The 6,279-nt window shown below is 55.8% G+C and overlaps 1 long non-coding RNA gene across 2 annotated transcripts; it reads right to left on the reverse strand.

Moving 5' to 3' along the window:
• Nucleotides 1-210: 210 nt before the first annotated feature.
• Nucleotides 211-4,211, reverse strand: LOC144375246 (uncharacterized). 2 transcript variants are annotated; one of them, XR_013434835.1, is made up of 4 exons: nucleotides 3,745-4,211; nucleotides 2,521-3,248; nucleotides 1,450-1,718; nucleotides 211-1,327 (listed from the first exon to the last, which is right to left on the reverse strand). It is a non-coding gene; the product is annotated as an uncharacterized LOC144375246 (long non-coding RNA). The 2 variants fall into 2 exon arrangements; XR_013434834.1 differs by having other exon boundaries at nucleotides 1,450-3,248.
• Nucleotides 4,212-6,279: the final 2,068 nt, after the last annotated feature.

Genomic DNA, 6,279 nt, shown 5'->3' on the forward strand with positions numbered 1-6,279 from the left:
GAAAGAAGGAAGGAAGGAAGGAAGGAAGGAAGGAAGGAAGGAAGGAAGGAAGGAAGGAAGGAAGGAAGGAAGGAAGGAAGGAAGGAAGGGCTGGGATGTAGCTCAGTGGCGGAGCACTTACCTAACACGTGCGAGGCCCTGATTCAGTCTCTAGTGCCACACAAACAAACACACACCCCTGAACCCCCAAACAAACAAACAGAACACAGGTGCACTAAAAATATTGTATAAAATCACCTCCAGATTGTGTGTTTAAAGAATGTTTGAGAAACATAAATGAACTTCATGTGTAGACTTGGGTCTCGTCCCCAAGACATCTCAATATTTATATGCAAACATTCCCAAATCTGAAAAAAAAAATCATAATCCGGAACTTGTCTGGGAGCAAGGGTTTTGGGTACGGGGTACTGAGCTTGTACTTACTCCGGTTTCAGCCTGTCTGCATGTGGTCCGTGGCTGCACGCCACCACAGACCTCACCCAGGAGCAGCCACCCAGCTCAGAGGCAGTGTGGCCTTCTATACTCTCCTTTTCTCTGTCTCCACACTTTGTTGTCTTGGTGTCACGGGGGTGTCCTCGGACTTCAGTGTCTACTTTGGACATTCGATCCTCTTGTGTTCTACCTTTGGTAAACAAGGATACCCGATGATGCGTTTGCAAAAGAGGGTCACAACTGTCACATTGAGTGGAGTTGCCCCGTGGCGCTGCACAGCCTATTGTCCTCTGGGAGAGAGTAAGGGGAAGTCAAGATATAATTTAGAGAGTCGCCGGGCAGGCTCGAGGACAGAGCTGAGAGCCTAAGCCCACCGGTGTCAACATGCTCAGGAAGAGAGTCATTTGTCCATGGTGGCACATTCATAGAAACGTGCCCGTGGAGACTGAGCTGCTCCTAAGCCCCAGTGGACAGAGGAGGCGGCCAGTGTGGCAATCCAGAGCCTGCAGGTCACGACTGAGGAGATGAGGGTCAGGTCAGGGCTGGGGAAAGTGGCTTTCCTGGGATTTGGTCCAGAGCCTGGCTGAGGGGTGAGGGGTCTTGAGGAGACATTGACGTGCCCAGGTTGCTGGTGGCAGGGGCTGGTGGGCAGGGTACTTTGTTCCCTGAGGGGCATCCAGGAGGGAGTGTGGGTTCCAGGTGGGTGGCAGGAGCAGATGCTGATCTCAGGTGGGACATGGGGTGCTGGAAGTGCCTGTGGGACCTCGAGGAGCCACCCAGCAGGCAGCGCTGCCTCCCTGTGATCTTGGCCCGCAGATCCCTCCCGGTGCTCGGCAGCTGGCTGTGCTCCAGGCCCAGGACAAAGGCTCCGCCTCGCACTCTGGCCCAGGAGGCTCTGCAGAGGGAGTGGGGCACTTCTCAGTACAGTTGAGTGCTGAGGTCCTCACACAGCACCCTGAGCCACTGTGCAGGGCCAGGAGACATTCCCTAGGGATTTGCTTCCAGGAACCAGCTCACCTGGCACCTCTGGGAACTGCCATGCCGTCCCTCTGTAGTCAGGTTGGCTGATTTGGAAGACTCTGGGTCAGACCAAGCCCAGAGAAGTTCAGGGTTGAGACAGCTCAGTGCAGGGACACAAGGAGGCCATTGAGCAGCCCTGGCACTGTGTGAACTGGGGACTCATGGGCACAGATGTCCACGGAATCGGTATCTACTGATGCATTCGATGCTTGCAGGCTGTGTGACCTGAGGCAGTCTCATGAGCTCTCTGAACCTCTGTCTTTCCCCTGTGCAGAGAGAATAACCCTTCTTGCCGTTTTTCTCCACCACCTTCTTCCCAGAGTTGTCAATAATACACGAGGTCATGAATGAAAGTGAGCTCTCAAGGGCACAGGCAACAGTGTGAGAGGTGAACGCATCCGGAGGTGAACAAAAACACCGAGGGGCAAGGTGGGCAGCTGGGGGGCCCCTCCTTCTCCAGGCTATGTATTTAGGGCTCCCACACCGTGCTGACCGGGGTGAGCTGGGGCAGGAGACGGAGACGGACAGGACTTGGAGGAAGAGAGAGAAAGGGGAAGTCTAGAGAGAGAGAGAGCGAGAGCACACACACACAACACATACACACACACAGCACACAACACACACATAACACACACACCACACCCACCATACACATTACACACACCCAGAAGGAGAGCTACAGGCACAGAGAGGGAGAGAGACGCAGAGCCACACACCCAGCAGGATAGAGAAAGAGGCAGAGAGATGGAGGTGGAGATGGACGACAGAGAGAGAGACAGAGGTGGAACGAGAAGGAAGTGGAGGGAGACAGAGACATGGAGGAGAGAGCGACAGACCAGGGTCAGGCAGACAGCCGACACAGAGGACAGGGTGACGGGGAAGCTGAGACTGAGAGAAGAGATTTGGGGACAGGAAGGAGAAGGAGATGGGGGAAGTCAGCAGATGAGGGGGCACCAGGGTGTGTGAGCAGAGTGGGGTGGAGGGGGTGCTGCAGACAGGTGGGGCGCTGTGAGGGAGGATGGGGCCCGGCTGAGCACCCTGCCCCTGTGGGCGGGGCCCTAGACCCACCTGCTGGGAGTTCTCTGCCTGCAGAGCCACCAGGGCTCACCGTCCAGTGGGGGATTAACAGGATCATTGGATTGTCCCGTGGACATGACTGGGTACCCGGGTGGGAGTAGGGAACCCATGTGGGGAGATTCGCTTTCTTTGCAGAGGCAGAACATGGCCCTGGGCCTGGAGGGATTATCAGTAGGATTCAGGAGTCAGACAAGGGGATGGAGATCTCGGGCTGAGGGAAGAGCACGGACTGAGACAGGCAGACGGACGTGATCCATTCATGAGAGTGGGGGGACTGTGCTGTTGGGGTCCCAGGCAGGTCTGGGCGGGAGCTGGAGCTGGAACACTACCCGGACTCAGGTTGCAGGTGGTCAAGGGCCACGTCATCCTTCGAACGTCGTTGTGCGAGCCCTGGGGCTGTAAAGCATGATGATCACGGTCGCATCTGTGATTCAGGTCCAGCACCTATTCTAGAGGACTGGTCACCAAGGGCACATCTAGAGGTGGGAGGCCTGGGAAGGCGCAGGGGTAACGATGGAACTGACCGTACTCGTGAGGATGGGGGTGATGCTGACGCTGCTGGCTTAAAGGAATTTGATGACAGGACAGATCTGGGTGGGGGAGGGGGGAGAGAGAGGGATGACTGGAGTTTCCGCTCTGGATGTTACAGTGGCCGATGAGGTGCCTGGGGTCTTCCATGGGAGGTGACAGGTGGACAGTGGGCGCTCGGGTGTGGAACTCTGCAAGACAGAGATCTGAAAGTCCTTGGCACAACTTGGAGTCTCTATGACCTAAGGCAAAGACCCTAGGAGGGTGGAAGGGGGTGCCAGGGTCCTCTGTCCCCACGGTCCTAGTGACTGCTGGTACCAAAAGGAAACAGAACAGGAACTTGGAAGCCAACTGTCCAAGGAAGTCCCCAAGGGATGCCTGGGGCTGGGATGGGCCTTGGGGTGAGGCTTCTGTTTGTCATCCTGTCTCTGCAGAAGAGTCAGCCTGGGTTTGTGCCACCTGCCAGGTTCTAAGCCCGGTGACATTGGAAAATAGACATCTGTACTCAGAAATCCCTTCCTGATAGGAATGGAGGGACTGAGGCCCAGCGAGGAGAAGGGACTTGCATCTGTGACCCATCCTCTGGTGGATTCTGGCCCTGGCACCGGCCAGCCCTGTGTTCTGCTATCGAATCAGGCTGCATCCTCTATTCTTAGGGAGAGGGACTGGGGGTTAGGGAAACCTTACCTTAGGGGCTTCCTTCCCTCCTCTCCTTCAACAAGCCCCACATGGCTCCCAGGACTTTTCAGAGCCGGGCCTGGAGTGAGGGTACCCCAAGGCGTGTATGCAGAAGGGGGCAGGGGGCAGAGCCCTGACACCCACCATTGCTCAGACCTCGGCAGCTGCCCAGCCCAGACGTGGATCCAGTGATCACACGGCTGCATCACGGGGCTTGGACTTGGCTGCAAACAGCAGACTGGCCTTTCCTGCCCTCTCCCGCTGCAGGCCCTCACACCAGGCTGGAATGTCCTCAGGAAGCTGGTTACCTCTCTCCAGGGGGTGCTTCTGGATTCCCATCTGTAGCTGCAGCCAGAATGTTTTGCAATATGTGTAGAGAAAGCATTCATTCCGGGAAGAACTGGGGAGTGGAGCGTTCCTCGCCAGCAGGGGTCTGGGTGAGAGGGCGCAGGACTGCCTGCTGCCCTACCAGCCCATTCCTCAGCCCCTCAGGGACTTTGGCCTCTAAGCTGTTTATCTGTCTGTCTGCCTGTCCATCTGGATTAGAGAAGCCCGCTGGCTCACAACAGTTCCCCGCACCGTCTGCCCACTGCAAGGCAGCTTGGGCTCTGTTTTGTGCTTTATTTTTGAATGTGACTCAAAAGTGATTATTACACAAAAAGGTCCACCCACCCACAGCCCCTCTTCTTCTGCCCATGCCCCCTTGGCACCACGGATCCACGGTTTTTTGTTTATTCATCTAGTGTCGTAAGTGGAAATATAAGCAGCGACATGTCTACATTTGGGTATCCTCATTCTTACTTGGAGAAAACGTTCTCTACGCACTACCCTCACCTCGACATTTTCCCACTGGACAATTTTACATGGGGATCTCCATGCTGGCCACGCAGTGGTCTGCAGTCCTCTCTGCCAGAAGGCTCTGCCATGGTTATATTAGGCATTTGAGTTTTTAAGCTCAGGCACCTGCAGATACCATGCAGATTCCCCCCAAAGGTTTGTTTTTAGGAACCCCAACCACAGGAGCAAGACCCTTCCTGTCTTTTGTATAGACTCCTGCAGGCCATCTCCTTCCCATAGCCTGACCCACTCCTTCCCCTTCCCATGTGGTTGGCATCATGGTGCACATTTCCCAGGGAAGAAAATGGGGCATTGAGAAATCAAGAAGCACATCTAAAAGGATAAAACCATGGTGAGTGATGAAGTCCAGGTACTTGAACCCAGGAAGTCTGGGTCTAAATGTCTTCCTCCTCGCATCTGTCTCATTGCTGGGGAATATAGACCAGCTGAGTCCTATGTTTTCAGAAGCCAGATGGAGCTTCTAAGCCCAGAGAGGGCTGGTGACTTGGTCAAGGTCACACAGCCACACAGCAGCAGCTCTCAGAGGGGAAGCATCACTTCTCCATCAGGCCCGACACGAGAGCTGTCCTGTATGCGCAAGGGGGCTGACTGGGTCCCTGCACTCCCGGGCAGAGGGCTTCGAGCCCACTGTGGCTCCTCTGCTCACAGGCCAGACACACTCACCGAGGAGAGCCACGAAACGATAGAGCACACGCCTTTTACAGATAGAACACAGTGAGACGGAGACAAAGGGGAGACCCACCCAGGGCAGCTGCCGCAGAAGCGAGGGGGCAGACTGAGTGCCCGGCCCAGGCCCCGGCACAGCCCACCCAGCACCCGCCCCCTGGCCGCTCCTGGGCTTCCCCGGGTCCTCACTTTGTATTCCTCGCCCGCAGTCTTCCTCCTGCCTTCTAACAAGAGGGCCACTTCTAGGCTCCTCTCAGCCCTGTCCATGAGCCAGGCCCCTATTTCCGTAGTGTTAATTGGCTACGGCTGGGCTCCGCCAGCGGGGGGAGCGAGGCGGCTGGTGTACGGAATCCTGGCAAAGTCTGCAGCTGCAATAACACTCTGGTCAGTGTGAAGCACAAGGGCCCTGTGTGTGTGTGTGTGTGTGTGTGTGTGTGTGGCTCAGGCTCAGGAGCCCCGGCCCTCACTCCTGGATCTCTCGATGGTCACTTACCTGCCTGCCTCGAGCTTTCGTTCTAGAAGCCACACGTCCTGGGTGGGCTGAGGTTCTCTTGGGGCATAAAGGCAGGGAATGGCCTGAGGTGGTCCAGCCCACTCTGCTGACGGCCCAGTAAAGACCTAGGCCCCATAAGACCCTTCTCACACCCATGCTGAGCCACCCGTGTGGAGGTAAGTTCTCGGAGACATCACTTCCTCTCCCGAGCCTCAGTTTTTCTCTCCCACAAAGTGGGGATGGGTGTCTCTGCAGTTTTACTCTCCGGAGTGTGGTGAGGAATTCAGTGGGTTGTTCCCTGGGAAATATCAGGAGCTTTTCTCAATTCTGAGATTTCTCAGATTTTTGTTTGTGTTTGGTACTGGGGATGGAGCCCAGGGGCCGTTTTACCACTGACTGACGTCCCCAGTCCTCTTTATTTTTTATTTTGAGACAGTGCCTTTGAACTTGCCATCCTTCTGCCTCAATCTCCCAAGTAGTTGGTATTACGGATGTGTACAGCACCCAGCCCCAGCATCAAGTTTGGC

This window comes from Ictidomys tridecemlineatus, chromosome 1, assembly GCF_052094955.1.
Source record: "Ictidomys tridecemlineatus isolate mIctTri1 chromosome 1, mIctTri1.hap1, whole genome shotgun sequence".
NCBI classification, from domain to species: domain Eukaryota; kingdom Metazoa; phylum Chordata; class Mammalia; order Rodentia; family Sciuridae; genus Ictidomys; species Ictidomys tridecemlineatus.